This window comes from Neopsephotus bourkii, unplaced genomic scaffold, assembly GCF_033783945.1.
Source record: "Neopsephotus bourkii isolate Nb327-2 ecotype Australia unplaced genomic scaffold, CSIRO-AGI_Nbou_v1 NB_1120, whole genome shotgun sequence".
Taxonomy (NCBI): Eukaryota; Metazoa; Chordata; class Aves; order Psittaciformes; family Psittacidae; genus Neopsephotus; species Neopsephotus bourkii.
This window is the reverse complement of record NW_026901606.1, coordinates 1058233-1073566: the sequence shown is the minus strand read 5'-3', so window position 1 is coordinate 1073566 and position 15334 is coordinate 1058233. Positions and strand designations below refer to the sequence as shown.

At 42.2% G+C, this 15334-nt stretch overlaps 1 long non-coding RNA gene across 1 annotated transcript; it reads right to left on the bottom strand.

Annotated features, from left to right (window-relative positions):
- Window positions 1–419: 419 nt before the first annotated feature.
- Window positions 420–3146, bottom strand: LOC133217242 (uncharacterized). Its single transcript, XR_009726835.1, has 3 exons — window positions 2967–3146; window positions 2259–2304; window positions 420–630 (listed from the first exon to the last, which is right to left on the bottom strand). It is a non-coding gene; the product is annotated as an uncharacterized LOC133217242 (long non-coding RNA).
- Between the last annotated feature and the right edge of the window lie 12188 nt (window positions 3147–15334).

Below are 15334 nucleotides of genomic sequence, written 5' to 3'. Positions count from 1 at the left end.
AGTTAATCTCTGAGAAGTGGCATACCTCCTCAGTTGTTCTGTATGCAGCCATTTCATCAGTGGTGTAGAAAACAGCATGTTGAATGAGCCGTTGCAGAAATCTCCTTGTCATGAAGAACTCACTAGGTCAGCAATTGTCAAATACTTGGATTTCAGCAATCAGCTTCCCTTGTACAACAGATTCAGTTGCAGTGCTTTGAGCAGACGTTTACAAATTACCGTATAATCTTGTAAACATGCTTCATCTACACCAGCCACCTTCTGACCAGTGAAGTGGAGACCAAGAAATACAACCCTTTCTGACCTCTATTAGATGCTATCAGCCATCCAGGTGTGATGCAATGAGTGAAGCAGATATTCATATTACTCTATGGTGATGAAAGGGAGTTCACATTCTGGAAGAGATGCTGAAAGCTTGACTGCACAAGCCTTCTCCCAGGCAGTCCTTCGCAGGAGTGGATGGTCTCTCTGTGTGTGGCATTGATCAGCTCAGTCTTACGCAGCACCTGACCTTACATAATCCAGCATGTGTCTGATGATATTTTTCAGTTCCCGCAGGTTCAAAACTGCCTCATCCCCATCCATCAAAAGTGTGTTTCTGTGCTAATCCCATTCTCCCAGCTGCCTGACCTAGGAAAGTGGAGAGGAAAAGGTGGGGAGGAAAAGGATAATTTCTTTAAAAAGCCAAAACCCTTAAGTTTCCATGTTCTGGAACACAGGATCAAGTTCATCAGTTTTTTCAGGCTATCACATCTACAACTTGTATTTCTCCTTGCAAAACATATTTAATTTTCTTAACTAAGTCACTTTTCAGGTGAGAGGAAAACCGACTGTTAGGTACAGCTTAAGAACAAGCCAAATACATGCCCACACACACATACTGTATTTAATTTCCCACTCTCTGCTCTGCCTCCTTTCCCACTACCAGCTGGGTCCTGATGTCTCTCGTGACCACCTTTCTCTCTCTTCCACTAGTTTTTTTCCACTGGAGTTCCTTTCCCTTCTGCCATCATCCTTCTCTCCCTCAGGATGTGAACTCAGTTACACCAGCATTGAACTTTCAAACCCATAATGTTCAAGTAGATTTAGAATTAATCAAAACAACGTCATCCATCAATGGCTTTCAACGTCAGGAGCTCTGAGGGCAGGGGTGGGGTGGAAGGCAGGGCCTTGATGCATAAGCAGGCAACGATGAAAATGTTGTCAAAGAGCAATTAAGCGTGCTCCTGTGACAGGTTGGCACTGCACTTTTCCTAAGGTGAGAGAAGTCATCAGACATTTACAGTTCACCCAGCATCAGCAAGTGCCTTTCACATCCAGCCCGCATCCCCTTAGCAATGAGAGATGACCCAAACCTGCCTTGTGCCAAGTGGTAATTTCATTTTAAATAACATTCATCACCTTTTATCATGATGTTTCAATTTGCCAAGTCAAATGTCGTATTCTCTACTGCTGGGCAGCCCTCTTTGCTGTGCCACAAGCATAAATTAAACAGACAGATGGAATTTGTTATTATATATTTGAGCCACAAATCATAAATAAACTTTTTCCTTCACTAATATTAGTCTAAAATTATTTGTTCTTACCTAAACATTCATGAGGAATATGATAATAACACTACCTTTAAGAGTTTGATCAGGGTCAAGCCCCATTCTAGGCAGAAGAATCTGTTCTTCCCCCATATTCAGGGCTATTAAAGTTATGTCCATGTACACAGGATACAGCACTTCAGTCTGGCAGGATTTGGCTGCTGCAATCCTACCTGGTATGAAAGTCAGGGGCTGAATCTCTTCTAAGAAGAGATGAATTGAAAGAAAGCAGCTGAAAAGGCTGCTTGGCAAATAGCATGTATTTCCACTAAGCCCTGAGCACACTGGGTAAGATTTCCATAAGGTATATGGCTGTAAGCCAGATATAAAATTGGAGGGAAAAAACAGCATAAAGAATTGAATATCTGAAGACTAACGACTGAGCTGATGCTCCCTGCATGGCTGAAGGGCTGAGTATGCTATTGACTGAGACAACAGAGTTTTTTTGGCAATATGGGCAATCAAAGGGATGTGAAGGAGCTGGATATCCAGCATTATTCTGCATCCCTTCCTTTCCAAATGAGGGGAGTGAAGCAGAAGTTTAATAATAAAGAAATGCTCGTGCCTTCAGTGCTGGGAAAAATCCTTTTGTGTAAAAAAAAAAAAAGGGATGTGGACAAAACACACTGAGCCAAGGACTAACATCCAGTTTCTTAATGCAGTGCCTACCTGTATCAGAACAGCTCCTGTTATTCCCCTGATTAGGCTACTCAGTCTATAGAGGAGAGACCGGCTGCAACCACACTACTCCTCACCAGCTTCTGAGTTTGCAGTCAGAGAGCAGGATAGCAGCTGATCTTTCATGTCAAATAATGCAAGACAGACTAAACAAAAGGCATTTTTCCTCCATTGGTGGAAGGGGGGTATCAAAGTCCAAGCTTGCTGAGCTTTGGTCCTTAGTCAGCCCAGGACACATCAACAGAGCACAGCTACACCCAATGCCCACAGGTTATCAAAGAACATTTCTTATCACTGCCTTTCCAGAGGAGGAGGCAAGGGAATAATTTTGGTCTCACTTTATAGTGGCATAAGAGTTACTTGACTTCAGAAACAACCATCTCTGGCAGAGCTAGGCCTGGAAACCACAGCTCCTGGGTCTTGCTTCAACAGCATAAACAAAGTGCTACCCTCAGGCTGAGCCCGAGCCCTCACCATCTGACAATGCAGCAAAGCTAGAGACAGGACATCACATGTCACCTCCCCTCCTAATCTCTGCAGCAATTCTGCAAGTGTCGATTAAGTCTGTGCCATTCACTTATATCTGATATGTCCTTCCAACAGCTTGCTATGGAAAATTTCAAACTGCTTTATTAAACCATCTTCTATACATTTACCTACCAGCAACCTAATAACGGTATTAAATTAAAAAGACATTACCTTTATCTGCAATTATCCCATTACAGAAGCAGGCGAGTGCTGCAGAGGCAGTAATCACATTTTTACAACATAACTACTTTGGATAAAAATTATAAGGAGGCAGGTTTCCTCTCCATGGAGACATGAAATAGATTCTTTAAAGGCTTTGGCCAGTTCATGACAGGAAGTCAAATGAAGATGTGAGAAGGCTGAATTCAGTGCTTCCAGGTGACTTGCATTTTCCCTGCAAGAAGTTTCTCTTTTCCCTTATCACTGCAGCCCTGTCACCTGTAGAAGATTATTCAATAGCTGTTTTGTATTATTGTCTCTCAGCCAAGATCCATCTTTCTTCAGAACAAGCAGACAACCCCAGAAAATGAAAGGTCACCTACTGGTCTCACCTCTTTGTGGAGGGCTTGTCCACCTCTTCTCTCCTCTCCAAATGGGAGCAATAAAAGAGCAGCTTTCATCCTGTAATACAAATGAGAAATGTACTCGCATCACATTTCTTGTATCAAGCTGATAGATCAAATTGGGAATGGGGAAGCCAAATGCAGGTGATGTAGACTGAAGAGCATTAGCTAGACAGATGAGTAAAGTGAGAAAGCAAGTAAGAACTATCCAGTCCATTCCCATGCAGCCCCAGGCAAAAGTGAAACCATTTACTCCAAAAATCACTCCTAAATCTGTTATGTGTGCCTGCTGCAAGCCATCCATTTCTCATACCACAGCAGGTGTTTCTAGGCACCGAACTATAGAGAAAAGGGACTGGAAGATTTGCTTTTCATGAAGACTTTGGAACTTCCTGGCTGTCTTGCAGAGCTGGGAGTGCCATGTTTAAAAGCCCTACTGTTTATTCTAAGGGACACTGCACGCCAGCCCCTATGGAGCACCCAGAGCTGCAGCTTTACTTCTCGCTTGGCCCTTCAGGTTCAGTTTTGTTTCAGAAGTAACATTTGGGTTATTTCTCCTGAACATTGTAAAGTTGTAAATTGGGATTTTATTTTGCAAAAAAGAGGACAGAATGTTTATTCCAGCCTTTCTCATGGACCAGAAGTTCTACTTCTCATAATCTGTACCAACAGAGCCTTTATCCAAAAGGAAGATGTCCTTGAATACCCTCCTTTCTTGACGAGTACAGAGCTTTCCCCATCTGCTATCCGAGCACAGACACAAGCCCTAGCCTTGTGTCAACATGTTCCCAGCCTCCTTTCGTAATATGGAAATGACAGCGGCTCCCGCATGCGAAGCTGAAATCAAATGAATAAATGAATGTCAACAGACTGTGGGTAGAGGCACAGAGGTTGCATAACAGAACGACTACAAGTGCACAGATGCAGTGAAGCCAAATTGGGTGCTGAGTGGATTGTCAAGGCTTGTTTCTGAGGGATGCACCTCGTCATTTCACAGCACAGCTGTCAGCCGATGGATTCACAGTGAATTAAGAAACTAAAAGTAAAGTCCTCTATTCATCCACTACTCATTTAGAAGGACTATTTTGTGACATCTATAGATAAACTAGATGGTGAATTATTACGGAATGGTTCTTTTCCCTGCAGGAGCAGTCTGGAGATACCCTACAAAGTCCTTACTATGTCAGTGTCAAACTCAGTAATTATCTCAAAGAAATCATTATGAGCTGCACATTTGGTATTAATGTCATATAAGGGCATGACTGCATGGATGGGGACTGACAGACTTATGCTCTGTGCCCCAGCTCTGAACTGGCCAGATGCAAATTAATTCTGTTCCAGAAGTGGATAGTCACATTAGCAGAAAGACAGCTTACTTGAGAAGCAAGGCCAAGGTTTTTGCCACTATAGGGTTTTCTGAATGCCACTGTTTGCACCTATTTGGTCTGCCTTCCAGGTGTTTTTCTTGCCTGTGAGTCCTTTAACCTGAACTAGAATGTTTTCTTTTTACCCTCCTTTCTTAGAGAAGGAGATCTGTTCAAACCAATGCTGCTTTAACAAACATGGCAATAGCTTCTTAAATAAACAGCACACCTCTGTACCTCATTCCTCTCAAACAGAAACGCTACTTCAGCTTCTTTGTGCCACCTCCCCTCCAAAACTGCAGCAGCAGGAATGCAATCAATGAGAGTTTTAGGTAATACCACATGCAACAGGCCTGTTTCATTCCGAACAAATGCACAAATAACCTCCAGTTTGAGAAAGAGGAATGCACAAACACTTAGAAGCTAATTCCTAAACCCAGGAAGACAAAGGCAGAGTTAAAAGACTCAAAAACACCTGAGCAAGCAAAACAGTCTCTTATACTTCACTAAAGCAAACACGTAGACGAATCACATTCACTTTTCAACCTGGCAAGCCAGCCCTAATATATTAGCTGCCACCGCAATGATGATCGTTCTTGTGCTCTCCATTTCAGCCTGATACAAACTCAGCAGACTCATAACTCTTTCAAGCTCTCCCAGGTAAACACATGAGAACTTGATAGAGAATGTGTAGCCAACAAGCTGACCCCCACACATTCAGAAGTGAGATTCTGCTCAGGACTGTCACATCTATTGCTGCCAAACACATCTGCCTTTGTACAAAGCACAGCAAATGAGCAACTCTCCTCCGGCCTCTGTGCCAGCCATCTCATTAGTCCTGATGTGAACCCTGCACTGCAGCTGGGTGGGGGTGCATTGAGCTTTGCATCCTCAGCTTCTGGATAGCCATTGCTTGGCCCTCAGCTGGAAGGTCTCTAAAAGCTCAGCTGGGCCCTGGCTGCTCTGCAGGACCCAGATTTGGACAGCTGCAGCAGCTTCACCATCAGTTCTTCAAGTGTGTGCCACCACCAGCAACAACCTCGCCCTACCCTGATTGCCACAGTGAAAGCGCATACTGCAGGTCTGGATTCAGTGAGTTCTCCCTGACACGGTGTGTGTTTCCCTGCTGTACCCAGGGGCTAAGCAAGAGACCCTGCTCAGCACAGTTGGACTGATCGGTTACTAAGCCCAAGAGCCCAATTTAACAACATCCTGCAGATCAGAGATGGTTCAAATATTCCTAGTGAAATATTCTGCCTTTCACAAAGGATAATAGCTCTGCAGCCTGTGAAGCATGACACATGCATCTTGCATCCTTTACACAAAAGTATCGGCTGATGTAGTGCCTTCATTTCAACACTCAGCTCAGCCACAACCAAAGGAGACGCTTGGGCTACTCTCAAGTTTATTGCCATGTCTTCCTCCCCCCATCCTACTGTTGTCAGGATATTCTAGAACAAATCCACCGTTTTGTTCTGGATGATAGGAATAAAAACAAACTAGAGTCTTCACACCAGTTAATTTTAGGTCCTTGAGATTAGAACACAATGAATGTGGAGAATGAAATTATCCAGACAGTGAATACAGCATCCTCCTGACCAACGCGTCTGGGGTGAGGTACTGTGATTATCCTTCCTTCTGGAAACACAATCTCAATGTATTAATCACCATTGAAAGGGCAAAATGGGCAAAATGTGAATAAATACCCACCAAAAAAACAGCAGGTACATTCTCACTAGCCCGAGACCCGAAGTCTGTGTCCTCTCCAAGCTTTTCTTACAATAAGCAAGCATTATAGGGTGCATTTTTGGGGGGGGTTTCTCAGATGCATGTTGGGGAATGGCCTCCTTCCCATTGACTTATTTCATCTTTCTGAATAAGAAAAAAAAAGAAAGAAATCTCTCACCTTGTCAGTCTTGCCCCTGATTTGTTAAAGGTCCATTTTTCAGAGCTAATGGGCTGCTGCAGTGTTGGCATATTAAGATTTACGCTTCCTTGTAAAGATGGGTTCATTCCAGAAACCCAGGAACTTTAGTCTGTCCTTTAAACTCTGATGTAGTATAAAAAAAAAAGCTGTAATCAGGTTCAGGGAGTAACATGCCACACAGCATGGTGACACAGGGCAGTTTTCTGAGGGGATGCTGGTAGTAAGGCAAACCAGTAAGACGAGATGTCAGAAACCAAGGAGGAGTAAATGACAGTACTGCTACCAGCAGCCAGGCTCATGCTGTCTTCCCCCACCCCTTCAGAACCTTCCCCTTCCCACTGAAACTGGGCTGCCTCAGTCACCGGTGGCAACAGCCTTGAGGCTGACCCTTGTTACTACGACATGGTGAATCTTACTGCTGGGAGCCAGAATTCCACAACGAGTTGCTGCTTCTTTAGCACAAAGTGTTTCATCGCCTCTAATGCTAACACACTGGCACAAGGGCACCCAGCTCGGGGTTCAGTTCTTTGCCAGCAACAGTCTTTAACTCAAGCAAAAAGGCCACAGAATGGTGGCAGGCAGCTGTGTGCTGATGTGTACATGATTTGATATGGAGCAGAATATCTGCTCTGTTTTCTCTGCAGTAAGGGTAGATGAAGTATCTGACCGGCAGACTCCTATTTAAACCAGTGCGAATGCACCTGCCCACACATGTTGTTCCCCCATCTTTGCCCATGTCAATGAGAAAGTCTGCCTGCTTCTCCAGCAGAGGACTGTTAAACCCACTCTTGTCCAAAGCAATGACCTCTGCTGCAATCCAGGCCTCCTGCCCTAAAGGGAATACTATTCATACAACAGATCCTTCTGGTCCTTCGTGGCCATGACTTCAAGATCAGTCTCGGCTGGTTCTTTCAGTGTCCACAGGTACCTGGCACATGCTTTCTCCATCCCTTGCCATGTCTTGCTCCACTGCCTCTGCAGCCCACTCTGATTTACACCATGGTCTGCAAGAGGAAGATCAGGCTTGTTGACTGCACCAGAAATCTCATACCAGCCCTGAAAACTGACAGCAGCCAGAGGCGGCTCGGGGCTAATGTCACAGCCACAGCACATGGTGGGTAGAGTCTGACCTACTTTTAACCCTGCTAAATATGCAAAGAAAGAAAACAAGAGTGTGTAGGAAAAGCAGTCTAGGCTTTTCTCTGTTTCCTTAGTACTTCTCTGCTGATTTATCTTTAATATTCGGATTACATTGAAACATTTCCATTGCCAGGTCTTATGGGCGCACCAAGAGAGGAAAAGCACGGTAACATTTGAAGAGTGGGCTATTTGGGGTTTTGAGGTGTTTTGTTTGTCTGGGTTTTGTACAAGCATATAGGAAAGTGGAATTTTCCAAAGGTTAACATTTTGACAAAATATACAAAGATTTGAAAAACTTCTTGCTGTCTTTTGAGCAGAGAATTCTCTTCAGCTGTTTACCTTTCAATTCTGCTTGGCTTTTGCAGTCTTTTTGTTCTTAACTTAGTCACTGAGAGCTAAATGCTACCCTGACTATCATTCTGACAGGCTGGCTTTTTTGCTGTTTTATTTTTAAGAAAATGGATTTTTGTGCACTTGGCTTTATCTTTGTTTCAACATCTGCCTTTCCCTTAGCATTTCTGCTTCACTTCCACCACAGAAAATACTCAAGCTTCAGCTTCTCCTCTTGATTCTTTATTACCTTTAGACCATTTGTGGAGTACACATCTACTTCACTGCTATGGAAACACTGTCATTTCAATCACTCCACAGTTCTGTATACCTGGTTTTTGGCACCTTAATTTCAATGAAAACTGTGCTCAGTGAAAGTACAGAGGTCTTTCTCAAGGGTACATGTGGCACAGTCCTCCAGTCTGCATCCTCCAATTAGTACCGAACCTCCTCTGGCAGGATCTGATGATGCTCATGATGTAAATGTGTCCTATGAGTCTGAACACACACCTGTGGTTGAGCTATGAAATACCATCATGGCAAGGCTGGGAATATTGCCCAGCATAGGGCCCATAAGAACCTGTGGCAAGAAGAATATAAACCCTCTAAATATTTGCTATCAGCAATCACAAGAGAGATGTTCTTCTCATCCAACAGCCCTAAATGAACGGATGTCCCTTGTGTAAGAGCCAGTTTCCATCCTGGAGAACACAAGCACTGCCGGGCAGAGCAAGAGAAGAAACTTAGAGAAGACATCACAGGGAGGAACCAGTAACAGAATACAAAGATACAACCAGGTTTTGAATGCACTCATACCGCACAAAGGGCACCGCCACTCAATAGCTCATGTGGAACAACCCTCAGACATGGAGATCTTTGTCAGACTGGTTAAGAAAAGCTCAGGACAGGAAACCATGAAAACCATTAATCAGAGGACTGCAAATGGTGTTGTTTCTGGCACAGGCTGAGACAATGCTGGTGGTTATGACTCCAGTGAACATTCCTGACCTTGCTCGGGAAGGTTCTTAATTAAATTATTACATCCCTCAGCTTCTACAGGACTCACACATATGCTTGTGTGCTTTCCTCAGCAAAGCCTTTTTCTGAATCAGGATCTCCATGATTACAGTCAACTAATTATTTGAAAAGCATTTTCATCTGGGCTCCAAATAATGACATTAAATACAAGTAATGTGGGTTTGGCAGGACTCCACACAAACAAAAGTTGCTCTGGCTTTGAGCACAACTGGAAAATCAGTTTTGGCCAATAGCCTGATGCACAAAATCTGCTGGTGCAGCTTTTCATCATTTTTCCCAACTTTTCCATTTTGCTATAAAACTGTTGATGCATTTCTCTTGTGAGAAATGAAGCTCCAAATCTCACAACATCCTCCCTTTAGTACAAGACCTTGTAGGAACCAGACTGGGAAAGAATGATTTGCTATGGTTTGCAGTAAAAGTTGATAAAGACAAGTAGCGTGCTGAAAATAAAGGAATCAACTGCATGACACTTTATCAAAGGAGATACAGCAAGACAATGATATAAATCATGAGGCTTTAGGAGCTATAGGAGATTTCAGGTAGGAAGGCAAACTGAATAACACAGAGCAAAAAAACATAGATACAAAAAAATACTGAAAACCAAACCTCATTTTGGACAGAATTGCAAATAAGCACACATACACTTTCTAATGAAGCCCACAGCAGGCTACTTGTCTCATTACTCAGTACTCTACTATGAATTTCACTTGACATTTCCCTTCAAACAGCTATCCTTAAGAATAATCTTTCACAATGAAGCAGGGAGTAAGGTACATCTAAACCTGAAGGCAGTGTGTGTCTGGTTTTGGCTCACTGAATTAGAGTGCATCTTTTTTAGAAGAAATTTTGCTGAAAAAAAATCATTAGGCCTCATCACTGTAGAACACATGTCAGTCATGGAAAGGATAAATAATTTGGAAACACCATGCAGCCATGTTAGAAGGATCTATCTTTATTAAATCATAATTGGAATAGAGGAGTCAGGCTGATGAATGAAATCTTCAGTAAGAAGAGGGATATGATTTGCTGAAGCAATGCAATAGCAAAAGCAATAATTATAAATACTGATACTAGTTACAAATCAAGATTAATCTCTAAGATATACAGAATTGTAAGGTAAAATATTTGAGTTAATTCAGTGTCATATGGAATGGCAATGTTCATCACTCTGCTCTTAGCAAAACGAAGCAGTCCTCCTTACTTGGAGGTCCTCAGTGAGGAAAGCTCCCTTTGGGTTCTTTGATGCCCCAGAGATGCACACAGGCACTCAGGAGTAATGCAGAGCTGCGTGCCCACCAATTCAAGCCACTGAGTGCTGGGATAATGCAGCCCAGCTGCCCCCAAACCCCAGATGCTCCAGCTTCATGGGCAGCTGGAAGGCATCAGCCAGCAGGGCAGCAATGCACCCTGCAGATATGGGGTCCCTCACACAGGCTTACTCCAGGCTTTCAACACATGCTCTAGATAATCACAATTGTGTGTGTTGCCATGTTAAGCACTTCAGAGCTGTTTATAGTTTGCATATTCTTGCATTGTTATTGCACAATGAAGACTTACAGACCAAACTGTCCCAAAAGCACAAGGAAATTTAGCAATAGCCAACTTTCTGTCCTATTAATGGGTCAGAGGAAATAGAAGAAACTGCTTGGGCTAGTGTGTGCTGTGCATGTTAGGAAGGTGCAGTTAGCAGTTTTTCTGGTTAAGGTAGCAGGGTAGCAGGTGCTTATTAAGTGACATCAAGTACCATTTGTATAAAATGATAGTTTCAAAGGACCACTGAAGAACTGGTTTAGACTTTCTCTCTGAGGTTCCAGCAAGATTTCTTTCTGACATCCCGAGCATTTTGTCTAAAACCACCTGTCTCGTCAAGTTATCCTTTCAACCAGAGAAGAGACTCGAGAAGGAAAACAGATGTCTGATTCATCCTCAACAAGAATAGAGGAAGGTATGACAAGAAAACATATGCCATGCATTTTTTTAATGGTCTTTTCTTTCTGCTGCTGTTATTAATATCATGCAAATAATGTGCACAGGGATCTTTAAACATCTTCTAGCCATTCAGTAAGTCATTTCACAGAATAGTGAGCTCAGTACAGTGAATCAGCCACACAAGTTTTACTACTTCATTTAGTTTTTATGTCACATCTGGAAACCCAAAGGACACGGTACTATGATGCACCTTCAGAAAGTGATGCTTGGCTTTGTCTCAGGATGCTCTGTCCTCAGCTCTTCATGCCTGTCATTAGGACCTCTGTTTCCACTGAGAAGGAGGACCGCTACATACTGACTATGTCTGGTGCTGTGCTGTACAGCAGAGAAACTGCCTCATGTTCTTGGAAGTTAGCCCTGAGTTACACAACTGCAGTTCTAAGGTTATAAAGGCAAAAGCTCTGCCAGCAGACTCAACACTTCAAAGCAGTGGCAACAATTGTTGGATCAAAGAGAGGGGAAGAAGTTCCCTGTTGGTCCCCAAAGCAAACTGGGAGTCTCAGAAGCAAAAACAGGATCCAGAAGAGTATTATTGAGAAACAATGAGAAAAAAAACTGTTCATTTATGAGGAACAAAAGCCTGAGTCCTCAAGAAACTCAAGTTGCTTCCCCATCCAATCAATGTTTTCTCTAGGACATACAGAATGAGCCTCAGCCAACTTCCACCCCCAGACATTCCTGTCTCCGACTATCCTTAGAAAGAAGCCAGACAGCTAATTCAATGAATCTCATTCATACTAACGGGAGTCACCAGGCTTGGAGGGGCAGCCTCATCATACAGTTTTCCTGACTCAACAAATGACTGCAGATAAGGTCAGCCACAGATACATCCACACATATGCTCTTAGCTCACAGCAGATGCAAGGTAATGTCACACAAGCTCAGTCCTCTAATAACAGACAGGAAATGTGAAGACTGACATTTCTAACAAGTGCAAAGCAAAGAAAGGAAATGAAAGACTGGTCACAGATGACATGGGGGTGGAGATGAAGCCTGGTCTACAGAAGCCACACAAGCAAGGTGGAATTCCCACTGCATACAAGCCTGACTCCTTATAGTCAGCACCGAAGTCACATCAAGTTAAGAATGGAACAAGTGACCTTGATTAAGGCACAATGCCAGCAATTTGGATTTGCTTGAGTATGATTATAGTATCTGCTCAGCTTAATTATTTCTCTGCAGACCATTTTCTGCTCTTCTCTCCTTCCTGCTGCAGCAAACTTCCTCAATAGTTGTGAGAAATTACATGCTGCAAAATTAAAACTAATGAGACTCCTTGAAGAGATGAAACTACCTCCATTTCAACTTCAACATCTTGAGGCTCAGAGTACTCTTTGAAATGAAGGATTTCCAATTCACATGCTGCCAAAGATTTGCTGAGGATGACAGCCTCCTCGTCTGCCCAGTCAGCAACATAGATGGTAGATGTTTGTCTCTGCTGCTTCAGTGAAGGGCACATCATTCTAGCTCACATTATCATCAAAATGGGTTTATGCAAAGACATTTGAAGTGGAAGAGGTGGAGCATCTATTACTTTCTGCTGACTTGCCAGAGCTCATCTGTTGGTGCCTCTAGGCTGAGATATGCAAAGTTCTGCTGAAATACGGGGGTAAATACTGCCTGAGCCTGAACTCATGCATAAACTTCACTTGCTTTTAATGGCATTTATATCTCAGCTGGTAGGATGTGCTGAGGGCCCTAGCCACTTATGGGTATTTGAGAGTTCAGATACAATTCTGCAGACAACCTCCTGTATTTTGATATAATTTGATAGCTTGTTTTGGAAAAAAGTCCTACAGTTAGCACAATTCCAACTGGGAAGGAGCATGTCCACTCTCCCTCTCCCAGACCCTGGAAATACCAAGAAACGTGATGATTTGAAATGTTTTAGAAATACCGTGTTCCCAGTAATAAGTGCACTTTAAAACTTTGATGACTATTATTTACAAGAGCATTTTAAAGGGTAAGTTTCAGATCGCAGCAACCTGTATGTTAATTGCCAAGAGTTCAGTTGGTTTGAAAACCTCTCACAAGAATCTTGAAGAGAACAGAATGTCCTCAAAAGAGAAGCCAAGTTTCTCCCTGTGTGTTATACAGGTACAACACTCTCTTGCTGTGAGATCATGCCAATAAAGGCAGTAAGGAAAAAGAAATACATATGCCTTAAGTTCTGAAAAGCAATCTATGACTTGAAGTTCATGTTTCTGTGTCAGACTGTCGTATCACGGTCAATCCCAAGCACTGAGTTTCCCCAGGCATTAAGCAGCAGCCCTTTCGGTAGTACATATTTCATACTCCCCTCTGTCTTGAAACCCCACAATTTTCCATTTGTATGACACTTTGCTGCCTCTTCATTATATACCCAGGAAGGAATGCTGATGGATTAGCATCACATCCAAACCAGAAACTGGCATCATCTCAGCCTCACATGATTTATAACAATTGCTAAGTAAATTTGGATACTTACTTAGCTCCTACTCTTCATTTTTTAAAAATAAATGCTAAGAAAACACAATCCCAAAGGCCTAACCAGCACACATTTACAGATGGCAGCAGTGGGTCATAAATGACATCTTTTCCTGGTACTATTTATGGGAGCCAAATAAACTGAACACATTATGAGCCATTTATAATGTTCTTCAGCAGAACAGTCAGCCAAGAGACAGAGCTGAAAGCCTGTTGTAACAAAAGGTATCAAAGTGAGGAGGAGAATGGTATCTGTAATTACTACTTTGGTAATAAAACAAGCACAGATGGGTTTAACACAAGATCACTAATAAGTAAAACAGTGGCTCAAATGCCAAAAAAATGAATATTCAAGAGGGAGTGAGTTGAATGAAATGCAAACATAGCCCAGCTAACCTAGAAGTTACTTGCTACTCTAACCAAAAAGATCAACCCCGCATAACTCTCCAAGCTCCCCTCTGCAGCCAAAAACTTTCACACGTGGATATTAATCATCACTTCCACAAATGACAGGACTGAGCACACTGATGGCACAAGATCCTGACCATGTAACACTGATAAAAACATGTAAAACTCAAACCCCCCAAAACCCAAACCCTAACAATATCAATTTGCAAAGCTTTTTGACTTACCACTTCATAAACTTTTCAGTTCTTCATCAGAAACACACTTTAATTCATCTTTTTGGCAGTGCCATAATTGTAGAACATTGTTTGACAAAACATGAGCCAAGTTACAATCTAAAAAAGGGTTTCTTTTCAGTTTTAGAATTTTGAAAAATATTTTATCATCAGAAGTAAGGCTGGAATTAATTAAAGTGGATAAGGCTGCACTGAGGACTATGAAGCTGCAGTGCTCATGCTTTAGAGCACGGCTCCAGTTCTCAGTGGGTTTGGAAGCAGTAGAAAGGATGCCACCACTGACAAGGCATCTCGAATAACTTTTTTTTTTTTTTTTTTTGGTCAACTTGCAGTATTTTTTTAAATTAAACATGTCTGCAAAATGTAATTTCAATATTAACTATGTAATATCCTCTTCAGCTTGAGACTCAGCACTTCAAAGGCACACTTCAAAAGCTGGAGACTCACCCAATCAGCTCTCTCAGATCATTTAAACTATCATTTAACATGAACAAGGAGAGTAAAATCAGTAGTAACAGTAGAAGATAAAAATTCAGAACCAATGTATGGCATTACAGTATAATTTCAGAGTAAAACATCACACCTCATAAAAGATTCAAACTTACAATAACCAAACTCTTTCCTAGTGACCCATCCATACCTCTGGAGACTCAGACTGTATCAGACAAATCCCTCTGCAGATGCTGTGATTGGAGTTACAAACCATTTACCAGCGACTCTCTCAAGCTGCCTGGATTCCCATAAGGTTTGCTGAAGTATGAGGAAAACATGTGAGTGGAGCCTGATAAACTACACAATACTTAAAGTTATTTTAAAAACCTATGCAAACAAGTTTTGCATTCTTAAGTTATGGTCTTTACACATTTTAAGAACTAAGAGATGGGAGACATATAGTCTTGGTGATACGTATATATACATATGTATAGGTATATACACACATATAAACCCATATATATGACACCAGCAATCTCAACACCACCAGTTGAGTAGCTTCACCTAAACCCTTAGCTCCTGATTATTTTGAGGAAGACAATTTTATAATGGAAATCTGGGAACCTTTGCTTTAAGGTTTGTCAAA